This window comes from Rattus norvegicus, chromosome 13, assembly GCF_036323735.1.
Source record: "Rattus norvegicus strain BN/NHsdMcwi chromosome 13, GRCr8, whole genome shotgun sequence".
NCBI lineage: Eukaryota > Metazoa > Chordata > Mammalia > Rodentia > Muridae > Rattus > Rattus norvegicus.
The window spans coordinates 9324208-9349655 of record NC_086031.1 but is presented as its reverse complement, the minus strand read 5'-3'; the positions used below and the strand labels follow the sequence as shown (position 1 = coordinate 9349655).

The window sequence follows — 25448 nt, the reverse complement described above, 5'->3', positions numbered from 1 at the left end:
TATAAGTTTTGGTATCTTTTATGCAGAAACATTTTTTCTGTTACACTTAACACACCTTTTGAAATATGCAGAGAAATAATTTCAGTGTGATGATGTTGATATTCAAAATTTTAATTTTCTACTGGTGTTTACAGGATTTTATTAGAACCACATAATCTGCACTAATCATCTACCATATAAACCATTTAATTACCCTTTTAGGCTTAGTCAGTTTCAGTCTTATAATTTTGTAGATGATTTAGCCCTTCCTAGTATTTCTTAAAAAATATTGCTTGATCTCAATTTGTGTTTTTATATCATGTCATTTATGTATCAAATAAAACATTATTCTGGCACTAAAAGGACTATGCAAATGTAGTGGGTATGAGTGTGTTTAGTCATAAAAGGAATTTCTAGCTATGTCTTACAAAGAGGAAGAGATATTTCTGCTGATATATTTAAGGGTATGTATTGCTACATACTACCAATCTGTCTCAGTTACTAGGAGAAAGAATATTTCCTCGGTGTCTTATTCCTCTTTAATAAGGATCTCCCATTGTATCCTGTTGCTGTTCACTGCAGTATTCTCTTTTTACATCTTCCCTTAGTGTGGCTAGGGACATCACGGTAGGCCAGTGATGTTAACAAGAACTAATAGGCTAACATGTTGTTTCCACAGATAATTTTGCAGTGGATGATTATGCTTCTGCCACAAGAGGATGCATGTAACCCCACCAGTAGAGTTAGCATATTATACTATAGATGGGAGCAGGGCTAGACACCTGCCTATAATTAAAGGTATGCATTAATAGTGAAAAACAGAAAAAGATGAGTTCCTTAATTGGCTTAATTGGCTACATTCGTAAAAGTATCAGAGAGGTACAATGATTGTCCCACCCTCAGTGGGACCCTCAGTGTCCTGTGTGAACGTTCAGGTCTGAAGACATACAAGAAGTGTTCACAGCTAACACAGCAGTCCCCACCAAGGTGTTGTCTTGCCCAATATTAACTTATCACTCTGTTCATTAGAATAATAGGTTGTCAGAATTGTGTGATTTTTTTTCAGAAGATAGATCCCACTCTGGTTGACACCAGGCTTCAGCCTTTTACTTTCACCTAAGCAGGAAATTACTGGGAAATTCTAATTTCTTAGAGTCCACAGTTTCAAGATTCTGAAATAAATAGAGAGGAACAACTGTGTTTGTAGAATATCTTCATTTTTGTTTACATTCAGTCACCAGAGTCAAACTCTATACTATTTAGTGGAAAAAAGAAAAAGGAGAAGCCAATAAGAGAAGGCAGATAAAACCAAAATCACTAAAAACGTAAGAAGCCAGGTGAGATGGATTTTGAGTGGCTAAATAGCATTAGAGTTTAAAGGACTATAAGGTGACCTTATCCTCTGCAAAAAACCAAAGTATTTTAATTCTTTCTTCTGATCACTCTGTTAGTTAGTTAGTTAGTTAGTTAGTTAGTTAGTTAGTTAGTTAGTTTGAATACTCTGGTACATTGGTCCTTCTTTTTATGTTTTGATAGCCTGTTGAAGGCTGGGATGATTTGTATCATGTCTCAAAGAAACTGAAACAAAATCTCCATTATGTGCAATTGATGTATTTGTTAAATATATAAGCATGCCTCTCTTCAGACAAAACTAAGATGATAAGAATGGAAGAATATTTAACCATACTGAAGACAGTGTGTGGGACACAAGTCAAATGAGCATAAAATAAACACCTCTTATCTGTTTTCAGACCACAGTGTCACATCAGAACTCTGAAGATATGTAGATGAGGCAGGCATCAGACCTCCCTGGTCTTTACCCAATGTAGCCAATTAAATAATTCACTTTTTTTCTGCTTGCCTTCTTCCTAAATAACCAGCATTAGGAATCTGAAAGGGAGTTCAATATGGATCTGGAAAAGAAGACATGAAATTATATTTCTTTTCCAGCTCACAGCCTTTTCTTCCAAGTGTAAGTAACAGTACATATATACATATATTTTTTTCTAGTTCCTTCCTCATGTTTCATACCTAGACCTAAATGTCACACGATCAAAACTCATTCTGTTTGTTTGTTTTGTTTTTACCAGCCCTGTATCTTTTACTGTATCTCATGTGGCATTTAGTTTTACTGAAATAAGGTCCTGGAAAATGACCTACACTAGGGAATATTTGGACTCCTGTAGCTGGTAGTCTTGCAGTGAAGAAAAGCTACTTTGGAATGGCTAGAGACTAGTGCCTTTCCTCAACCTGAGGTTCTATGTGACATGGGGTATTAGTAAATTCATTTGACATGAGCGCCATGTTCAGAGACTGAAATCAAGTAGGGATAGATGATGTCAAGTAACCTCAGGTAAACATGTGACGGAAAGAGCCAAGAAGTCAGTTACACGCATTCTTTGTGAACCTATAATCCTGCACTTGGCTTGCAATAACCTCTCAATGAAAGAATGCATGTGATCAAGCAAGTTCCCTAGGTTCTTCATAAGCCCAAGCTTTCCTTAAGCATGGAAAGAGCACAGCCAAGGCTGGAATGACAGCACAGTAAAGAAAGTAGTTAGACATGCATAAGGACATGAGTTTGACCCTCATAGTCCATTTGAAAAGCTGGGCATAATAACATATGTTTATTGTCCTAGCACTGGCTAAGCAAAGCACATATAACCACCTATCCTAGCCTAACCACTGAGAGCTAATCAATGAACCCTGTTAACTATGGTCTTGACAAACATGCGCACATATATTCACACTCATACAAATACATATGCATGTGCATGGCATGTGCACACACAAAGACACACACATACACATACACACACACACAGTGGGAGTGGGGAGCATGGCCTTTAGGAGCTGTTTGAGCTGTATTCAGAGGTTCCTGTATGATCATAGCCCCATTTGAGGTTGTGCTGCAGACCTTTTTAAGTACTTACATAATCTGGCCTCCATAGACATGGGGTCCCTCTATGATATTTGTCCCCTAGTCCTTCATTGTGCCTTGTAACAACATTAAAAATAGTATGGCTCAGGACAAAACCACACATCTGACACCAAGCCTTAAGTTATGGTTTTTCAGGGTTTGATCAATGATCAGTCTTCACTCAGAGTGTTGGGAATAAAACATTAAATTATTTCCCTGGGATAGGGCGTAGTTGTTCAAGTCTTTGTTTAGTACGCAAAAAGCATTAAGCTTAATCTCTGATACCATGTAAACCAGATATTGTGTTACATGTCTGTAATCCCAGCACTCAGAAGGCAGAATCAGAAAGACAAGGAGTTTAAAGCTAATCTCAGTTACATACTGAGTTTGAGAGGAGCTATGAAACCTTGCTTAAGAGAGGGAGGACATTCTTACTCTTCTATCTCTCAAAAACTATTAGAAAAATCCAATAGCTTCCCATAGTCTCTCTTAGAGAAGAAGGTAGCTTGATTCCTTTCTCATCCTTAGCTTAATTTGCTAGTATTGCCTTCCTTTTAGAAATAAATACTACAGACTCTACTGTGATAATGGTCTGACTAAAGTTATGAGGGATATGTGTAGAACTGGAGAATGGATGTCATGGGAAAAACTTAGTGATTAAAAAAAATCCCAAATTATGAATACTGATAAAATTACCTGAGTCTCTTAAAAGCCTAAGCTGCCTCTCCATGGCCTTACTGTTCCCAGCAGGAGATATGGCCTGATATTCATGTTTCTGAATCCTTTAGAGTGGTGGTTGGGAAGTGAAAGCTTTGACTCACATCCATCAGTGTAGATAAAACAGTACTGTACGCTTCTCTCAATAAGTTCCCATGGCCACAGGGCCAAGGCATTTTCTACTCCACGATGACAAGCATGAAATTACGTCAGAGAAATTTTAAACACGGGTATGATACTCATGGACAATACTTAAGTAAGGAAGGCAGATAGCTCACTGAAGGTTAGTGTAGTCTGGTGAAAGTCAGTAGGCTCTGTCTGGCAGGTGACTGTGAGACTGTGATGATCAGGCTTTAACCACTTCACAGCCTAGCTTAGTCTTCTACTTTCTGACTTGAGTTAACACCTGATCTTGAACTTCCAACATTCCAGAAACATGATCATTAAGCACCTCTTTTCTACTGAATTTACTTGGCCTCAAATATTCTGTTATGTCCGTAGAAAGTGCATTGTGGGAAGACAAACCCAGTCATGATAACTGGATTACTGTCCAAGACCTCATCTGCAAATGCCACTGTCTCAGGAGGAGGTTTTGATACCAGACTTTGTAGTGCTCACAAACATTGATCTACATAGGAAAAGGGCATCTTTTTAGAAGGACATTTAGAGAACATGATAGAAGAGGGTTCTATAATAGGAAGCCATTTGTAGTGATATTGAGATAATTCTACAAAGTTAAGGGTGAAGGAGTACATAAAATTTCCATTACACAGTACTGCTCTTTTGACTGCTGATGTCACTAGAGGCCTGTCCAGGCATTACAGACCTTGTCTTTGGACTTGCACTATTGAAAAGTAGTGGAATATATATGATAGAATATGAAGGAAGGATGCTAAAACACTGTAATGTCCATAAAGAAGATATGAGGACACCTCATTCTCTCTGTCCCTCTTTGCTTTATGTGGTTTTTGTTCCTGACATGCATGAGCCAGAAGGGATGGGACCAATATGCCATGTACTATAAAGGTCTTAACATGTGGCTCTAAACAAATTCATATATTTTATGCTAATTATGTTGGGTTTATTTTTTATGTTAATGAAAACTTATTTGCAAAGATATTACTAAATAAATATTTGATCTCTTTTGTCAAAAGTAGAACAGATTGGAAAAGTCTATTTTAAAGAGGATTCAACTTAAAACAATGAAATTGTGTCCTTAAGGGAAAAGCTCCTTAACAATAGGAGAGATTATATGAAGCAGCAACATCACCATGCCAACATTATACACCTTTGTAGGACTGTCAAAAAAAATGGGCTTTCTGCGAGCATGGAAACCAGGTTGGGCGATTGCCAAAATTACAGAATTTGAGTGTGGATTTTCATGAAAGTTAGTGACTCGTTTAGAGAAAAAGTATGTTGCAGGCCTCCAGAGGTCATGAACCTCCTCTGATTACTTTTCAAGATCTTAACATAGTGGAGAAGAAATTGCATTAACACTCTGAAGAAATTCTGAGCAGGTGCCACAGAAATGCTGGGGTTTAGCTGCAATAAAACATGTGTATGAGAGAGGAGGATGTTACCATCCATCAATATATAGGAAATACAATATTGTGTTCAAGGTCAAGTGATCACACATCCTCTGGTGCACTCACCCAAGGCAGTTTCCTTATTCACTGAGTCTCTTACTCATCCAATAAGTATAAGCGAAGTCTGGGTAAGGGATACGGCAAAGATGTACAATACATCATGAACACTTTAGGACTCTATAGCCAAAAGGCAACCCAGAGAATAGAAAGAATAGTGGGTGACATATAAATATGGAGAAAAGAGTAAAATGGTGCACTGTATCCCATCTGTTTTAGTGTCTACAGAAAGTACAGCATGCAGGTGAACCTTTCCTTATGTAGCCCTTTTTGAAGAAAGAACTGCATAACATACTTACTACAGCCTTAAAGAGTTAAGAGCTGACCTGGAACTGTTCAGATTCTGCCCTTTCCTTGCTACTTAAATCCCTATAAATCCAGCTTCATGGAACCAGAAATGGTGGCTTATATAGTGGTAAGGGTAAAGAAAAACATAAAAGATGGGGTTGTGGAATGATAACATCTAGCCTGACCCAGAGGAAATACCTGTGTAAGATAAAGAATCATCAATTGCTGAATAATTTCCTTGTAGAATGCATTAATTTTTGTGGTTGTTAAAAAATACCATAAAATGAATTTTAGGAGAAAAATGGTTTATTTTTGCTCATATTTCCAGATCATAGTCAACCATTACGTAGAAGTCATCAAGGCAGATAGTTGAAACAGCAAGTTATATCACATCCACTGAAATGAAAGAAATGAGTGACTATGAATCAATTAATTCTCAGCCCCTTTCTACACATTATAGTTTGGGACTCCCTATTGCCCAAAGTAGATAGCACTTCTTACATCAATTACATTATCAAGAAAGTCCCCACAGGCGTGCTCAAAGGCTTACTTAACCTAAACAATTCTTCACTGAAACTCACTTCTCGATAACTCTAGGTCTCGGAAAGCTGCAAATTAAAGCTAACATGCATACATGGTTATATTGCACCGATGCAGTAAGTGAGCTGGATGGAAGAACTAGCTTGTCCATCAGTGCTATGAACGAAGTCATGCTCATTGTATTGAAGCTGGGTACACTAATTGTTATATGTAAACTGCTGAGTGTTGTGTGTGGTACAACAAATGATAGCTGAGCATTCACTGTTTATTCTGGGTTCACTGCAGTGGCATCTATTGTTCCCCTTTTAGTTCTTCTGTTATTAGATCAAGTAGAAGCATTATCTTCAATGCTAGTTCTTGCTTGGTTGATTGTCTCACCTGGATACCTTTGTGCTCTAAAATTCCACAGAAGTGAATGGACTGGGTGAATAAATGCCTAAATGAAGTGACTAGAGTAAGTAAAGCAGGGAATACATATTCGGTAGACTTTGATTACTAGGCTTGTATTGCCAATTGAGTGCTGGGTGACATTGTCCTTCTCTTACACATGTTCTATTGCAGCCAGACCACTGTATTTCTATGTTATCTTTGTGAATTACCTCATAATGTTTGAGGTGTTGGAAAGTATTGCTTAAATTTCTTTTTAATAGTGTGAAGTGTTTTTTCTTTGTGTGTGTGTGTGTGTGTGTGTGTGTGTGTGTGTGTGTGTGAGGATGTGTGCAATAGCAGAGATTTACACCCTTTCAAGACTTGTAACACCAGCTTTCTCTCAGTGGCACATCACCTTCCTTCCAAATTCAGAATCAGAGTGTAATGTATGTCTTTCACTGAAATTGAAATGATAAAACTTTGTTGACAAGGTATAGCAATTCAAAGTATAGCAAGATTGCCCCCTTGATGCCGGAGTTGAAAAGTGACCTTTTATCATATGCCAAGAGTGTTGGAACCACTTAAGCAAATTAGGCGTTTGTCTCATCCTTGAATCCAAATGGCATCCCTCTCATCCTCTGGGTTCTTCATTCCTGTCTGATGCTCACCTGTCAAAATTGGAGCTGCAGAAAGGGCAAGTCAGTCAGGCAGAGATAGAAAAGGAATGGTGGTGTACCTGACACTGTGATTATCTCTGCCACACATGGCTAAGGAAGTTAAATAGCAGAGGAACAAAATTGAAGAATAAGAAACATGGGATTATTTCATATGAACCTATGTATTCTATTTTTATGTCATCAGAAAGACAAGTGTGTTAGTTTTATATGCATTTAGATTAGAATTGTAAGGCTATAACCAAATCAATTTTGAATTCAGGTAATGTGTTTATCTTTTTAAGGTCTCAGGATCTTTGTGGTTAAAGATACTGCATTTGGTGGTTAATCCCAATGTCAAATTAATGGAATTTAGAATCACCATGGAAACACTCCTTTGGATGTACTTGTGAGAATTTCTAGAAATGTTAAAGTGAGAAAGGAAAAATTATTATAATTGTGGGAATTCCCACAATTATAACCCATGGACTGGGCTAACTGATTTAATAATAAGAAGAGGGGCTAAATACTATTGTTCATCTCTTTCTGCTTCCAGATTATCCATAAAATGTGAGCAGCTTCAACCTTCTTTTTGCTATGCGTTCCTCACCATATATATATATATTTTTTTTCTTTCTTTGAGATGATTTTCTTTGCTTGTTAGTTTTTGGTTTAATATTTGATTACAGCAGTAAGAATGATAACTAATATGCTGTGCTTATTTAAAATAGTCTAAGATGCCATAGAGGAACACACACACATACACACACACACACACACACACACACACACACACACACACACGCCTATTTACCAACTCTTCTTTCAGTGTTCAAATTTACATAGTTTCTCATTATCTATACTACTTTGACCATAAAAGTTAATGTCTCCAAAACAATACAGATAGCCTTCAAAATATTTCTCTATATCAACATATTATGTAGAGTGGAATATTTTATCATTGCAAAGGAGTCAATTTCAGTTCCCAGCATTCACATCAGGGTAACTGATAACTGCCTATAACTATAGCTCTAGACGACACAGTGTCTGGCTTCAGTTTGCACAGTACTTATATGCACATACCTACCTACACACAGGCACATACATGTCATCAACTAGAATAAGTAAATCTTAAACAGGGTATAGTGACCCTAGCTTTAATTTTGTATATAGAGGAAGATGGATTTCTCTGGGTTTGAGGCCAGCATGGTCTATGTTGTGAATTCCAAACCAACTGACCTAAGATGTATCTTGATTTTCTCTCATGAGTTATAATCTACTGAGAACCAATGATGGTGGAAACTATATTGAGATACTGTGCATTAAACTACCTTCACATTCATAAGAGCTGACAATTGTTCAACTATGTAAATGAACATACTGGGATTCAAATATTTTATTATAAATGCTGTGTGTCTACAGCATTTTTTCAGTTAAATTTACTTTCTTTTTAATTACTTATATGTGCTTATATCTGAGTTGAGTATGTGTGTGCACAAACGTACCCACAGAAGTCAAATGTTCTGGAAGACCACGGAACTGAAGTCGTTAGTGATGGTGATCTGCCACATCTGTATTCTGAGAACTAAAGTGTCAGCCTTTGTAAGAGCAGTATGTGTTGTTAGCCAGAGAACTATTTATCTAGCATCCTTAGCCAGCATCTTGACAAGGTTTATTTTACAGGAGTGTTGGGGATCAAACTCAGGTCTTTTCCAGCTGAGCCATCTCCACATTCTCATACATATTATTTTGTGTTTATCATATTTCATGGTTCTCTGGACTGTAGTGCTTAGGTCCATGGGTGTGTCCCTGTGGGTATGAACACAGGAGGGAACAGCACAATAAGGAATATGGATGCCAGAGAAGCTTTCACAGTGCAGAGTGTCAACTGACTGTACAGGTAACTACATGATCAAAGTTAAGAAAGACATTAAAATAATAATCTGGATAGATCTACAGACTTTCAAGATCTTGATTTGTCTCTCTCCAAGTCTGATGTTCATGTTCACTTCACAGTGGAAACAGGTCAGGAAGTCAGGTCATATAAAAGCCTACCATCCTCTCCATAAAAGATAGGATCTAACAAACAGCTCTCATTGCTCCAGAAATAATGTTTGGCCAAATGTTTACAGCTCCCATGAGAAGGTTGGTCTAAGAATGCATAGGGACATTGTAATTAGTACATGGATCTGTGGAACTAGAGGTAAGAAGAAAGGCACATATGGAGAAAATATCAAAACTATGGGAGCAACTTGGTAGGTGCACATTAGAAAACTTGACATTTCTAGATATACAACTAATTTCATTTCAAAAGAATACAAAACTGTGAAAAATATTAAGAATGTTTAGGGGTGGTAGTGGCAGTTTTTCTCCAGTTACATATTGTGCTTTGGTTTAAAATATATAAATTCAATCTTAAATTTCAGATATGAATATTAATTAAGAATAAACCCAAAGAATATATTGAGCAGTAAACAAAATCACTGGAATTTGTGATCAAGTAAGTATAAGGGCAATGGAATATGTTTTGTACGTAGTTTCTAAAATTTGTCCTTTTCTCTTTTCCTCTCTCCCCCACATCCTTTTCTCCTCTGCCCCTAACTTACATTCTTCCTTCTTCCTCACTACCTCTGTATGTTTTCCTTCTTCTCCACTCACTGCCGCATATATCTCTTTGAAACAACATGCAGTACATGTCACAATATTTTACAAATTGGATTAAATCACATCATGCATAGAATTTTATCTGTTATGAAACGGCTGCTATACAAAGACTTCAATGTGACTTGGGAATCTGTATTGGAAGAGATGCAAATATATGCAGGAATATGTGGGGACTCATATGCATGTGTATGCGAAGGCATGAAGTCAACCATAGTTGTTGCCCTTGGTGTTTTTTCTGAGACAACATTCCTCACAGGTCTAAAACTCACCATTTAGAAGCCAAAGCTAATTAGCTAGCGAACATCAGAAATCCGCCTGTCTCTACCTACCAGACAATAAGATATCAAGTATACTTTCCCATGCCTGATTTTTTTATATGATTCATAGAATGTTAACTCAGGTCATCAAGCTTGCAATTCAAATATTTTAACATCTCAGTTATTATCTCCCTATGCTCAAATATTAAGATTTTTAAATATTATTTTGCATTGAGAAGAAAATTGGATTAAATTATTTAATATATACAGACATATAACACATATATGATTAAGAAATATTTTATACACAGAACATCTATGCATAAATTTATACATATACTCATACATCTATAATCTATCTATCTATCTATCTATCTATCTATCTATCTATCTATCTACCTACCTACTTATTTACCTACACACGTAAGTGTATTTATAAAGGAAGAAAGAGCATAGACTGACTCAAATCTCTTAGGATTTAAACCATGTATTATTTTCCCCAGATTAATGTCTTCTACTTCAATATGACTCTTTTGTTCAGATCTGTCTTTACCACTCTGGCAAGTCTGCTTTCCCTGTTCTCTCTCAGTTCTATACTCACAGGATGACTTCTTCAAATCTGTTGAACTTGGCAGCACCAGAGCAAGAGTGTTCTCACCTCTTACCTGATAACTGTTGCTTGGTCTGCATCTCCAGTGTAAATGGCAGTGTGAGGAGTTCTCTTTAGTTGTAGTGCTAGGCCCTCCTTCTCCCTGTGATACCCTTCTGCCTACTTTGACTTTGCAGTGGTTGCTTTCCTCACCAGACTCCTTTGCCTTCTATATGATTAATTTGAGCACACAAATATGCTATAATAATTATCACCTACAAAACTAGTCTCGGATTGTACTACCACAGCGATCTGAGCTTTCACACATTAATTATTAATGAAGACAATACTACATAGAATGCTGATAGGCCATTCTCATGTAAACATTTTTCCTTGTTAAAATTTTCACTTCTCATGTATGTTTCGGTTTATGTCATCATGATTGAAAAATCAGTACAGGGGTATCCCATGCAAACTTTTCCCCCATGCCCAGCGAGTCTTCCTGTCAGCTTCCTGTCAGCATTATTACTTATTTTTTCCTTTGTACAACATGGTTGCATGAATGGGTGTCCAATGCCTGAGTGTGTGTGTGTATGTGTGTGTGTGTGTGTGTGTATGTGTGTGCATATATGACAATGAGCTAGGCATACATACATACATGCACACATAGACACACACATACACACACGGAGAGAGAGAGAGAGAGAGAGAGAGAGAGGGAGGGAGAGAGAGAGAGAGAGAGAGAGAGAGAGAGAGAGAGAGAGAGAGAGAGGAGAATGCATGTTGTGAGCTCACATACATCACATATGCTATGTGCCCAGACCAGAAACTTACATGGATGTCAGTCTTTATCATCTACTTTGTTTGTGAAAGTCATTTGTTCCCACTGCCACTGCATGGCTAGCTGACCCCTTAGGCCTCTAGAGATGCTTCTATCTTTGTCCCTCATTTCCCAGTAGAAATTTGGGACTTACAGACTCACATGCTTCTATACCCAACTTTTCATAGTTTTAGTAATGCAAACACATATCTGTGGACTCTCCACTTCTCTTCTTGTTAAACCCATACTTTCACCACATTGACCAGTATTCATTGAATTTGCACTTAAGAATATTGTGGAATGCCTCCATGGTTTGGAGAGAGACAGACTAGGGTTAAAATTCTCTTCTAGTCAAAAAAGCCTAGACATAGTCTTTTCTGGTTTCTAAAAAGCCTATGTTTGGTCTTTTTTAGTTTCCACCAAATAAGTCTATTCCTTGCAACACTTATATATTTTGTGTTCCTCAGAAAAAAAATTATGTATTCTGCACAGCACCTTTTTTTCTTCCCATGGGTTTCTACCCCCTTTCAAACTTGCAATAAAGATTGAATTGAAAATTTTCAATGCTCTAGATACTGGTTTTGAAGCAAGATTTACTCAGTACTCTTTAGGGATGTGCTGAGTTCAGAGCAATGTTATAGACCCAAGGAAGAGAACAGCCAGCAAAACAGCTTATGCCTTCAATAAAGTACCCCACTGAGAAGAAAAAGAGAAAACACATATTCTCTAAAAGAACAAACAAAATTAAATAATGGTATGTGTTGTACACAACAGTCCCTTACTGCTCTTTGAAATATAAAGAATATGGTAATTCCCTAAAAATCTGGAGACTGTAGCCTTTAGAATGTGATATTTGAGCTGAACCTCAATGGTTAAAAACAAATATTGCTGAGAAGTGATCAGGGACGTGATTTCTACTCAAAATGAACTTGAATGTGAAGAAACTGATGTAGAACACAGTTATGTATGTCCAGGGACAGATGAAAGATTAATACAGGTGATAACCAGAGGCAAATGCATACATAGAGAGAATGGCAGATAGGCTGGAAGGACATTTGATTTCATTCAAGTATGAATAATAAGCAACATAGTACTGTACCTCCTGTGCAGCTGTGATTCTTTTTGCTTGCTAGCACAAGTTGAAAGTTTATGTGTCCTTCTGGAGAGACATTCCTTTTTTGCTCAAAGACCTTTCATCTTCAAGATTCCACTTAAATTGTAGATAAACTGCTTTTTTAGGAATCTATTGGGTTTATGATACCAGATTGGAAATACTGACACATCACACTTGTAGATGGAATAAATATTAGATTCTTGGTCTTTTGGTTCTGAGATAGACATTACTGTACTATTGAACCATCGATTATAAGCCACATGATTCAATCACATATAAATATAGATATATAATTATGTGTGTGTTCTATCAATTATGTTTCTTTAGAAACCCCTGAGTAATATAGTGCTGCATGATTATTTTTTTCTATTGCTGTGATTAAGTACCCTGAGGCTACAAATTAAAGCAAAAGTGTTTCTTATGGCCAACAGTTCCAAAGGATATAGTTAATCGTGGTGGGGAAGATGCAGCATCAGTTTGAAAAAATATAGTAGTAGGAGCAAGAGGAGAGCTGGCCATATTCCATGCACAACTATGAAGCAGAACGTGAAAAGAAAGTGGGACATTTCTACTGAGGTCCAACTTCCTCAAGGTTCTATATCCTAAATTGCATGTTCCTATGGCTTCTTCACGTTCAAATCCCAAAGTCCTTGTTTGCAAACTAATAAATTATAACTAGATGGATATATTTGGATACAAAATTCATACTACAAAGACAGATAGTAGAAGGTAGCAAGGAAGAAGTTCTGGGACTACCCTATAGATTGCAAACTATTTGACATGGCAGAAATTATCTGGAAAATATCTGGAAAAATAAAAAAGCGCTCTCTCTCTCTCTCTCTCTCTCTCTCTCTCTCTCTCTCTCTCTCTGATATTGGGAACATTGCAGAAGACAAGAGAAGAGAAGGTGTAAAAAATGGTGTATAAATGGTAAAAAAAATCAAGGAGTTGGCTCTGAAATTGACTCTCCTAGTAATGTTAGAAGCTACACACAGAGTCTCATCAACATATATGAGCTAAATGAGGACAATACCAATGGATATATCAAAGGGAATGCAGAAATCCCTTGAGGTCTTGACACTACACAAATAACTGTAAGCAAGTATAGGAAAGCTGAGAAAGGTAGGGAAACCGTAGTAGAAAAATACACACACACAAATATTAATATGTAATTAAGCTTTAAAACCATTGGGTTTTAAACAAACATTTCCCCACATCTTTCTAAAAGCAGACATTGATTTTATCTTGCACATATCTTACCTTAACACTTCACAATTTAAATCAGATATGACTCACTCTTACCTCTTCCCTGAATCTCAGGAAAAACCTGTCTATTGGTGTCAGTATTTCTATACAAATACAGGATATAAGTGAAAGTAGATCAATCAGTAGCTCCTTCCCACCACTTTTCTGGAAAAGGAAACCTGACTCAAGGAAGCATTCTTTTTCTATTGGATATTTTATGTATTTATAATTCAAACATTATCCCTTTTCCCAGTTTCCCCTCTGTAACACCCGGTCCCTCCTATGAGGTTGCTTCCACTCCGAACCACCCATTCCAATCTCACAGTCCTTGCTTTAACCTACCCTAGGGAAATTGGGCCTTCAGAGAACCAAGGGCTTTTCTGATGCCAGGCAATGCCATCCTCTGCTACATATGCCACTGTAGCCAAAGGTCCCTCCCTGTATATTCTTTAGTTTGTGGTTTGGTCCCTGGGAGCTCTGGGGGACTCTTAGGTCATTTCTACTACCTCCTTAAGCTGAAGAGGAAGAGCCTAGCCCATCTATGCCTTTGTGGATGTTCACATCAAAGTAAGGACCTTGTTATAAATAGATATAACCGGATGTTAACATTTAAAGCATTTTCATTAAACAGGGATTTACTCAACCATAAACTGTCACCTCTTACATACAGTTTTTCAAAAGTCATATCACCAGTATATCTTTACTCCAATTTTATGTAGTGACATCAACATTTTCCCATGTGTTAATTTGTATGCAACTCCAGAGATGCTTCTTACCAAACCCAGGAGAGATGACTTAATCAGTAAAACACCTGTCATGCAAAATGAGGACATGAATTCAAATCACCAACACCCACATAAAAAGGGGCGGTAATAACTAGGTGGTCGACTGTGTCGAGATGGAGCTGAATATCTACTTCACGGCAACTGGCTATGAAAAATCATTTAAGTGGATAATGAACACAAGCTTCATACATTCTATGAAAGTAACATGGCCACAGAAGTACCCACTAATGCTTTTGGTGAAGAGTGGCAGGATTATATAGTCTGGGTCAGCGATGGAAACGAATAACAAGCTTTTCCCATGAAGAAACCCATGTTTTGTTTTGACCTATGGCAGAGTCCACTTGCTTTTGAGTAAGGGGCTTTTTTGTAATAGGTCAAGAAAAACTAGAGAGCGAACTGCATTGTAGATGCCAATTGAAGTGTTCTAAACTTGGTTATTGTTAAGAGAGAGAGAGAGAGAGAGAGAGAGAGAGAGAGAGAGAGAGAGAGAGAGAGAGAGAGAGAGAGGAGGAGGAGGATATTCCAGTACAGAGAGATGACAGATACTACTGTGCCTCTTCAGTTGGGACCTAAAAGAGGTAGTAGAATCCAAAAGCATTTTAATCTTTCCAAAGACGATGGCTGCCAGTATGTTGTCATAAAGTCCTTAAACAAAGAAGGTAAGAAGCAAAGGACCAAAGCATCCAAGATTCAGTGTCTTGTTACTCTACGTGTCCTGCAACACAAACGGAAATGTATTGCTCTGAAGAGAGAATGTACTAAGAAAAAGAAGGTAGACATGACAGAATAGGCTAAACTTTTTGCCAATAGAAAATGAAGGAAGCCAAAAAAAAAAAAAAGAAAGAAAAAAGAAACCAAATGAAAACAAAACAAAAACAACAACAACAACAAGAAAAAAACCCCAAAAACCAAAAAAAAACCACACAAAAAGAAACCAGTAACAACAACAACAACAACAACAAAAAAAAAACAAAAAAGACAAACAAACAACCCCACAATACCAGAAACAGATTGCCAAGAGACATAGGCTATCCTTGCCGAGAACTTCTAATTCTGAGTTGAGTAAAAAATAAGTCTTTAAGAGCAACCAATAAAGGGGGTTGGGAATTTAGCTCAGTGGTAGAGCGCTTGCCTAGGAAGCGCAAGGCCCTGGGTTCGGTCCCCAGCTCCGAAAAAAAGAAAGAAAAAAAAAAGAGCAACCAATAAATAATCAGGCCTTAAAAAGAAAGTGGGTAGTAAGGAAGCAGTGAAAAATGGATTCCTAGCGCATATGGGCAAACCAGTGAGCCCAAGGTACAGTAAAGTATGGACTCCAGAAATACAATGAAGAGCTATTGAAGTAAACACCTAGGGTCAACTTCTGGGTTTCATACAAATGCTATCACATGTGCACATGCACTTGCTCACACATATTACATATATGAATATGGCATACCCACACCCATATCAAACATAACACACAAATACATGCACATACATACCAAATACCCCTTACACACCCCAGACAATAAAACACACTTCACACACCTAAAACATACCCCACATGCTACAACACACACTCACACACTCACACACACACTTCCTAAAAAATACATTAAGTATTTCCTTAGCTTAAAGGAACCTATACTTTTCTTTGATTACTTTTATCCATGTAAGAGCAAGAGCTTCACACACTAGTTATGCTAGCCCATATTTATTTTGCAATAATTTCTATTCCTGTTCCCATGTCTGTTTTGTGAAATAACATAAAAGGCTACTTTTACTTCATTATTTATTTCCAACAATTAGGGCTCAATTATGTTAAGTGAATGGCAGTTGTCAATCATGTGTTTTTCTTCATCCAGTTTCATGTCAGGCAGCTTCTTTTCATTTCCATATTGGTCTACATGACTGTTAATATTAAAAGATCTAATTACAAATGACTTTCCTTAATATAAAGTTTTAATTCAACTCTTCAAGTTAATTTTGAGAACCATATTCCCTTATCACTTTCCATGTTCTCTTATAAATGTATGACCTCTTTTTCATTAATTTTTTTACACACACACACACACACACACACACACACATACACACACACACGAACATATACATTCCTAGAGATAGTAATCTAACATGATCAGTTTAAATACTTTTACATGTGTATTAAGGACTGACCATTTGGTTGCCTCACCAATTCATGTGCTCTTTCATGAGAGAGACTATGGTCCCCGTTCTCTGCATCCTTTAGTTGCTTGTAGTTATTTGTGTGTGTAGAGTTGAGACCTCATGAGCTTTCCCCCATTCATGTTAGCATGTTTAGGCAATAATTTTGGTGAGACTATATAGAGAGTGTCTCTTCTGCAATTCTAAGGAGAAAAAAAAAATCTCATATCCATTTATTTGCTCTTCTGACTCTTACAGATCGTCTGTCCCCACTTGAGCAATGTTCCCTGACCCTTACATATGGAAGTTCAGTTGTAGATGTATCCACTGGGACTGGGCTCTACACCTCTGAATTTTTATTAGTCATGGTTTTCTGTAATGGTATGTTACAAAGAGAGGCTTCCTTTATTCGATGTGAGAGATATACTTATGGATGAATATAAAAACAATTATTTACAATGTAGTTAGGAATTATGCTGGTTTGGCAAAGTGGCAAGTGTAGATTGTCCTCTCAGATCCAGGACACCAATTACTGGAAAGTAAGCTATGTTATTGACTAGCTTTCCAGTACCAGGCATGTTAAGTGTTCGGTTTCACCCTTCTTATGTCGAAGCAAAAAGCAGTTGGTTGCTATTTAGCTATGCATACCACAACTGCATCCTTCTGGTTATTGTGTCACACTGCTTGTTGTTTTGGTTTGTAGGCATCATAACTCGGAAAACTTCTGACTGATTCCTTTGCAAGCTTGTATAGCATGTTCTCCTGCTTAAAGACAGTCCTCAGGAAGGAAGTTTTAAGGTCAGTTCTAGCTCAAGGGTTTCTGGCCTCAGTTTCTGATGTGAATGATATATTCAGCAACAGGGACTTAACTTTTACCTCTGAGGTGACCAAAGGCAGTAGCGATAGCCTATAATGTTCTTGAGTTTCTTAAGTAATCTTGACCTCAGATGAGTAATCCCCATGTAAAGTTTTAGGTTCTTAAAAGGACCATTGTCAGAATAAAAATGATACATTTTTATTCAGTTGCATGTATATATTTATATACCAACTTATTGTATTATGGGTATTTTTGAAGCTTATAGCTTATACTACAGTTCCTTATGATGCTTTTTTTTATTTTCCTATTGTTGTTTCACCTCCCTTCAGTATTTATTTTTTTCCCTCCCTCATTAAAGTCCCTACTAGTTTTTCACCATCCTCATAAGATCACCTGTATTCAGCTATCCCCATCTCTATAACTACTTTGGTGACCACCACCCTGGAAAGATTTGTTACTACTTTTCCATATTTTACATTTCCTATATTCATATATTCTGCAGGATATGTTCTCACATCTAAAGATTCAATGCTAGGAGTATCAGATATAAAATAATACATGTTGTTTTTGTCTTTATTGGTCTAAATTACCTGACTCAATATGATCTCCTCTGGTTCCACATATGTATGTACAAATTTTACTTTCTGCTTTTTTCCCCTTAGATACTCTTTCTCTGTATATTTGTGGCTACCTTGGAAATCACACTGTAGACCAGGCTAATCTCAGACTCAGAGATCTGCTTGCCTCTGCCTTCAAAGTGCTAGGATTAAGGGGGGTGCAGTACCACATCCAGCTTTTTTTTTCTTTTAAAAACTCATGATTTCATTTGTCTATTGCATCTGAATATTATTTTATACTGTATGTACACCATATTTTCATTATATATTCCTTGGTTAAAGAACATTTAAGTTGTTTATATTTCCTAGATATTGTAACTAGAGCAGCAATGAACATAGCTGAGTACATTTCTGTGATGTAGGCCGGGAAGTCTTTTAGGCACATGCAAGAATTAGTATAGTTGGGTCATATGGTATGTTTAGTTGTAGCTTTTAGAGAATTCTTATATTGCTGCTTCATGTTGCAATCTCCAATAGTAAATAACAATTTCCTTTCCCTCCATCCTCTAGCTTTTGTTGTTCATTATTTTGTTGATCTTTGCCATTCTGATAGGGGCAAAATTAAATCTCAAAGTTTTTAATTTACCTTTTCCTGCTTGCTAGAGATAATGAGCAGTTTTTGAGATGGTTCTTAGCCATCTTTCTTCTTTTAGCAGTCTCTGTTCAACTCCAAAGCACATTTTTTGAAATATTTATTTATTTATTTATTTATTTATTTATTTATTTATTTATTTATTTTTAAATCCTTATATATTTTGGGTATTCATTTTTCCTCAGTTGTAAAGTTGGTAGACTATCTTTCTTTTGTAGACTCCCCCTTCACTTGGGCTATTCTTTCTCTATCTGTGCATATATTTACTAGTTTTATGAAGTCCCACTTGTCAATTATTGGCCATAATTATGTGGTAGATGAAGGACTATTTATGTAATCCTTTTCTACATCTATGTCATGTAGGGTACTACCAAAGAGTTTTTAAAGTGTGTGTGTGTGTGTGTGTGTGTGTGTGTGTGTGTGTGTGTGTGTGTGTGTGTGTGTGCATGTGTTCAACAATACTTACAGAAGCCAGAAAAGGGTGTCAGATATTCTGAATTTGGAGTTATAGGTAGTTGGGAGCTCCATGACATAGTTACTGGGAATCAAATTGGGGTCTTCAGGAAAAGTAGCAAGTGTTCTTTATCACTGATCCAGCTCTGCATCTTATTGTCAAGGCAGTTTCTAAAGCGTTATTGGTTTTAAACCAATATATTTTTGGAAATGATCACAAGAAAGGATGAAGGGGATTTTAGGAGGGACTTACTTCTCACCCATTCTGCTTTCCTCCATGTTTTTCTTACTTTAATGACCACAGTATTATGGAATGTAAATGTTTTGCTTCTTGGTCCTCGCCATAGACAAGCTACCCCGTCTTCTTTTCTTATATCACTTCAAAATTCTACCCTTCTCCCAAAAAAGTATGGTTTCCTTCACATATTTAGTTATCATACTCAAGATTATCCAATGATTTATTCCAACATCTGACCACATGAAGTATATTTCTGGGATACATTTGCAGAGATGATGTTCCTGGGAGCGAGGATACATCTTTGTAAGTTAGAATCGTGTTGTGAAATCAAAGTCTATGCAATATTATCAGAAGATGAAGCTTACCATGTACCACAAATAAAGAATGATTTTATGATCATTTCAACTGTACAAGAATGACATTCAGGGACTTTTATTATGTCTTTTGTTGAAAATCATTTTACATATTAATATAAAAGTTACATTTTTGTTTTCTTCCTGCTATATTAAGAGAGGGAGAGCAAGACACAAAGACAGACAGAGACAGACAGGTAGACAGAGACAAAGACATAGTACACGTGCCTAAGTGTTCACATCAGTGTACGGAAAGCAATCAACCTCTGGCAAGTTTCGTCAGAGCCATCCACCACGGTTTGATGAGACAGTCTTCCTGATTGGCTCATCAATTAGGCTACTCAGAGTGAGCAGTGAGTCCTAAGGATCTACCTAGCTCCATCTCCTCAATATTGAGAATACAGGAATAAAATACCATGCCTGATTTTCTCAGAGTTCTAAGAATGGAACATGGGACCCAATTCTACCAGTCAAGCAGTTTACTGACAGAAGTATTTACCTAACCTCTTTGTTTTTCTTTTAAATTGATACTCATTATCATAGTTATCAAACTTGTCATTCATAATTGTGATTATTTCTCTATGTACTAAAAAGGATAATATGTGAGACAGCCTAGGAATCCATCCAGTAATTCCTCTACCATTGTTACAGAAGACAATGCCATTATTCCAAGCAAATTAATTATCAGCATACTTCATATGACACTTCAACTCCATATTTTCTATGCTTTCATCATAGGGTACTTCACATTTCATGGGAACTAAATATCTGCACAGACACACAGTACTGTACAGGAAGTACATTCAGAAATTATCTGCCAGATCCCTTACAAGAACTGATTTCCCTCCCTAAGTAATTGCTCTTCAAATGAAAGTCTTCAAGCAGTCTTAATAAATGAGTTAGTATTTTAGAAGTTTTCATGAGTTTTACAATATTCCCTCACATGAGAGAGCCTTTTCCTTTGGTGGGTCTGATTAAATACATTTAAACACCATACCTTCTCAGAAATCAATTAATGCCAATCTGAAACTTTTCGATGCAGATTAAAGGCCAGGGGGTCTAAACACTGCAAACAGTCACATCAATGTCTGTAGTGTTTAGAAATGAAAACAAGAGCTTCTACCACAGTGTAAGGTTTTTTCTCTGTGCATTTCCCATTTCAAATATGAAGTATGAAGTAACAATCTTAAACTGAAACTAATCATTATCTTAAAGAATTAAGTACTCACTACCAGGCTACAGTGAACTAGAAAGCACTTCTCTTCATTTTCCATTTTTAAAAATAATTTTGTGGTATGTCTGAGCGTATGTGCATGCAAGCAGGCATGCATGTGCACAAGTGCCTTTATACGCACATGCATAGAGATGCACAGATGACACAACAAATATGTGAAAGAGGACAATTTCAGATGTTTGTCCTCACTACCCCCAACCCCGTTTGAGATAAGTCTCTTTTGTGAACCACTGTGTGTGTCAGGATAGCTGGCCCATGAGCTTCAAAGCCATTGTTTCACCATAAGAATACTGGGATTGTTGAAGACACTAGACACTTTTGATACAGGATTTGAAGGATTACAGAGGGACCTAACCTGTACATCCAAATTTGTAAGACAAAATATGAAAGGAGAAAACCAATGAAAAGACCTATCTGGCTCTAAAACCTCTGGAATAAAATGAGCAGTACAATAACATTTATTCCAAGGTACACAGAGTGGGAATTGTAGATAAAATTTTCTCAATAAAGGTAATAAACACCTAATAATATAAAACTTAGCCCATTCCATATGAGTGAGGTCACAGACATGAGAAGAAAACTTACTACTGCCACACTCCTAAACAAGAATAATTCCCAAAGACAGTCTAAATATTTATCCTTATATGCACAAGTAGGCATAGTTCTCACCTTTCATCCAAGAAGCTTATTTCTGCTGTACACAATGACCACTATATAAATCCACAACTGGTCAAAATACAGGAAACATACAAATATTTAAATAGCAGCACCAATCCATATGGTTTTCTACAATACAACCTCCAAACCCAATGTTCTAGAAACATGGTGGAAGAGGGAGCAGAAAGATTTTAAGAGCCAGATGATTGGGATATCTATTTTGAGAAAGCATCTGCTACACATGCATTTTTCTATACATGACAGAGTAGTGTCATCCATGACATCTCAAGAATATCATTGCTTAAACAAGTCCTGAATAGGATCAACAACAGTTGACATGTCATTGCTGATAAGAGAAACTCCATAAGGTCTCACCCCTAGTTGAAAAGCTAAGAGAAAAGCAGGTTTCTCCAGGTATAAGCTACTTGATAGGTTAGCCAATTCCAAGGGGTTAATCTGAAGCACATATTCATATGATCAACACTAAATTAATTCCTCAGACTGCATTCATTTATATATACAAGTGTGTTGATATATACACATATGTTATAGCAATATTATGTACACATTATTAATTAAAGAAGAAGAGTTAATGAAGTTGAGTGGTAGTTGGGGAGCATGGGATGACAAGAATTGAGGAGAGAATGGTGCGCAAATGAAATAGAGAAATTATATATGAAAATTTTAAAAATATATTTTTAAAAAGAAAGAGGAAAAAAGCAAGGTATGTTCTTCCAAAAAAAATCCCACTAGCATTACAGGTATACCTTGCTGAATTCATCTTTTTTTTCCATGGGCCATAGTGTGTCTTAACATTTGTCTACCACATTCTTCACCAACTGAGCCTTTCCTTATACCTCAATTTCTTCTTTGTTTTAGCTTCAAGCATTGGTCAGACTGGATAAAGTTTCTGAGATCATGGCTGCTGTGTTCTGTGCCAAGTTGCATGGCCTATATTCCCTTGAGAGCTGTGTCTTTCACCTATATTGCCAACAGGGTATTAGCAGCTGGCAATACTGAGCTGAGTATCAAATCTAGCATTTAGCATTGAGATCCTTCTTGACTGCCATTCTTCCTCCAAGTGCCTGTAGTAAGGAGTGACTTCTCTGGGAAGAGGTCAAAATAAGGTCCAGTAACACTTTTTCAATCTGCACACGGCACTAACAGACTTTTCTAGTTCCAGAGATTCCCAGGACATAGGATGGAGTATTAGAGATGACTCTGACTTCAGCTTAGAGGATAGGGAATTGGCTGGCTCTTTTTCAGGAACAAGTGTTGCAGTAAGGTTGAACAAAGGAACAGAGTGGTGAGGGATGAAACATGAGAGGCATGTGGAAATGCTGGCCACAAAAAGAACTTTGTCCTTTGACAAGTTCTGAGATGCTGCCAGTGACAAGAAGCCATTGTCTGATTCAAATTTATATAGATGTTTATGGCTTCTGTGTTGACAATAGCATCCATCCAAGAAGACATGGGCTAAAACAAAAATACTCTTACAGTTAAATAGATCATGACTTGGATCAGGATTACACTCAAGAAAACTCCTAGTATATTCTATATTCTCTCTCTCTCTCTCTCTCTGTCTCTCTCTCTCACAAACACACACACACACACACACACACACACACACACACACATAGACATTCACTAATGCATAGTTGATATGAACTGATTACATGAAGTATTAGGTTTAGGTACATGCATATGTCATACCCTCTCCTCAAGCAAAATAATGGGCACACCTATCAATTCAAAATATTTTTACATATTCTTTTTAATAGTTTGAAGCTTTTTGTTTTGCTTTGTCTTTTGGTTTCTAAATTTTTTGTTGGTAACTGCATTGATCTTCACTAATTGTTTTAAGTGCACAATATAGTTGTATTAGCCATGCTGTGACAACCACGACTTTAAAGGAGAGGCTTATTTGCCTTCACAGTTGAAGGTATAGTCCAACATGACTGGTAGAATGAGTAGGCAGAAGCTTGAGGTGACTAATCACATTGAATAAATTGTCACAAAGGAGAAGATGGATGCTGGTGTTCAGCTTGCTTTCTTTCTTTGACTCAACTCAGATAACAGACTATGGGTTAGTGTCACCAATAATTGAGGTAGTTGTTTCCACTTCAGTTGACATAATCAAAATCACCTTTGTAGGTATGCGAGGGGGCTTGTCTCCAAAGTTATTCTAGATCCTACCAATTGGAAAATTAATGTTAACTATCACCAGAGTACCACTAAGTATATTATGAAGTATATGGGCAGTAGCCCTCAGAACTTAATGATTTTTCTATAGCTATAAATATTTTTCACATTGAAGCTTATGAAATTTTATAAATATGAAAGGAAGAAGCAACTGAGACAATATCAATGACAATTGAACTGCTATGCTCTGAGATTTTCAAGCCTAAGTGTAGTGTATATTTGGGAGAAAACAGTTTCTTATTTCAGGTGACTTGAGTTTGTATCACTGTCATAGTTACAAATGACATACAGATAATAAAACAAGTGAAGTATATCCTGAGAGTACAATAGAGGGCTCTGAATTTGGACATTTAGGAATAAGAGTAGGTGATATAAGTGAAATTCCAGAGTCAACACATGAAAAAAATGTGGCTGGGTCAAATGAAGGGGACAAATGAGGTGTGTGTGTGTGTGTGTGTGTGTGTGTGTGTGTGTGTGTGTGTGTATTAGTGTATGTGTGTATATAGTTAGGATGGGCTGTGCCCCACTTACAAACCAGCAACAGGGAAGTTAATAAGAGAAATTTGAACATTTTTCCTTTCTGACATTTCCTACATTCATGTGAGTTCCTTTAGTATTGGGTTAATATTTGTCTTCTCTACTTATAACTCACATCTTTGGATCATTTACACAGTGAATATAGAACTCTTGGGCTTATGTTCCTGAGTTAATTCCCACATGCCCAGTAGAAAAGTTTCCTTTTTCTTAGTCTATTCACCATTATCTATTGTAGAGTAGCCTATTGATATGGAAAAGCTTTGCGTATAATAATTAACTAACAAACTCAAAAGAGGGTATAGATAGATAAAATGCCTGCTGAGCAAGCACAAAGTCTGCATTTAGATCCTCATAACTCAAACTGCTGGATGTGGTAGGCGGAACCTATATTTCCACCTCTAAAAACAGGAGACAAATGAATAAAAAGATCTCCTGACTAATTGGAGAACTCCAGCTTCAGTAAGAGATCATGTCTCCAAAAGGAAGTTTCAGGTAGAGAGCAGAATATAGCCAATGAAAACAACTGTCTTCCACACCATTAATACCACCATACACACACACACACACACACACACACACACACACACACACAAACACACACAAACACAAACACACACAACACACATATACTTTATATACACATATATATGCATATATATCCTTACAACACACAAAAACACATACATAATTATAACACACACATACACACACAAAGAAAATCAGAGCAGAAGCCTGTGTTCTAGAATGTACTGAATAAAGGAAAATTTGCAATTTCATTGCATAACAATGCATAACAAGACAAAAGCAGTGAGTCTGGATGGTGGAATCCTTAGTATTTAGTAAGGCACTTATTACTAATCCCATTCACTGATGTTTGGCTGATTGTTGAATCTGTTTAAATTGTTGGTGTTCCATGGATCAAATCTATCAAAATGTATTTTTCTAATACAGTACAAACTCATTGAGAATATACATACATATTTTAATGGAACTAACCAAAATCATTGCTTTCACATTCAC

General features: G+C 36.8%; 1 protein-coding gene and 1 long non-coding RNA gene across 18 annotated transcripts in view; one reads left to right on the top strand and one right to left on the bottom strand.

Moving 5' to 3' along the window:
- The window catches only part of Cntnap5a (contactin associated protein-like 5A), a 1008100-nt gene that overhangs the window by 626492 nt on the left and 356160 nt on the right, over positions 1–25448 (bottom strand). The window lies entirely within an intron of this gene.
- The window catches only part of LOC108352511 (uncharacterized), a 203153-nt gene that overhangs the window by 22589 nt on the left and 155116 nt on the right, over positions 1–25448 (top strand). For 4 of the 13 annotated variants that reach the window (XR_010056955.1, XR_010056954.1, XR_010056950.1 and 1 more), the window contains exon 4: positions 9536–17526. The exons of 8 other annotated variants lie outside the window; for them this stretch is intronic. This is a non-coding gene — a long non-coding RNA (uncharacterized LOC108352511). Of the gene's footprint in view, positions 1–1859; positions 6872–9535; positions 17527–25448 lie in introns of those variants that run through there. One more of the 13 variants, XR_010056956.1, reaches the window with a different exon arrangement.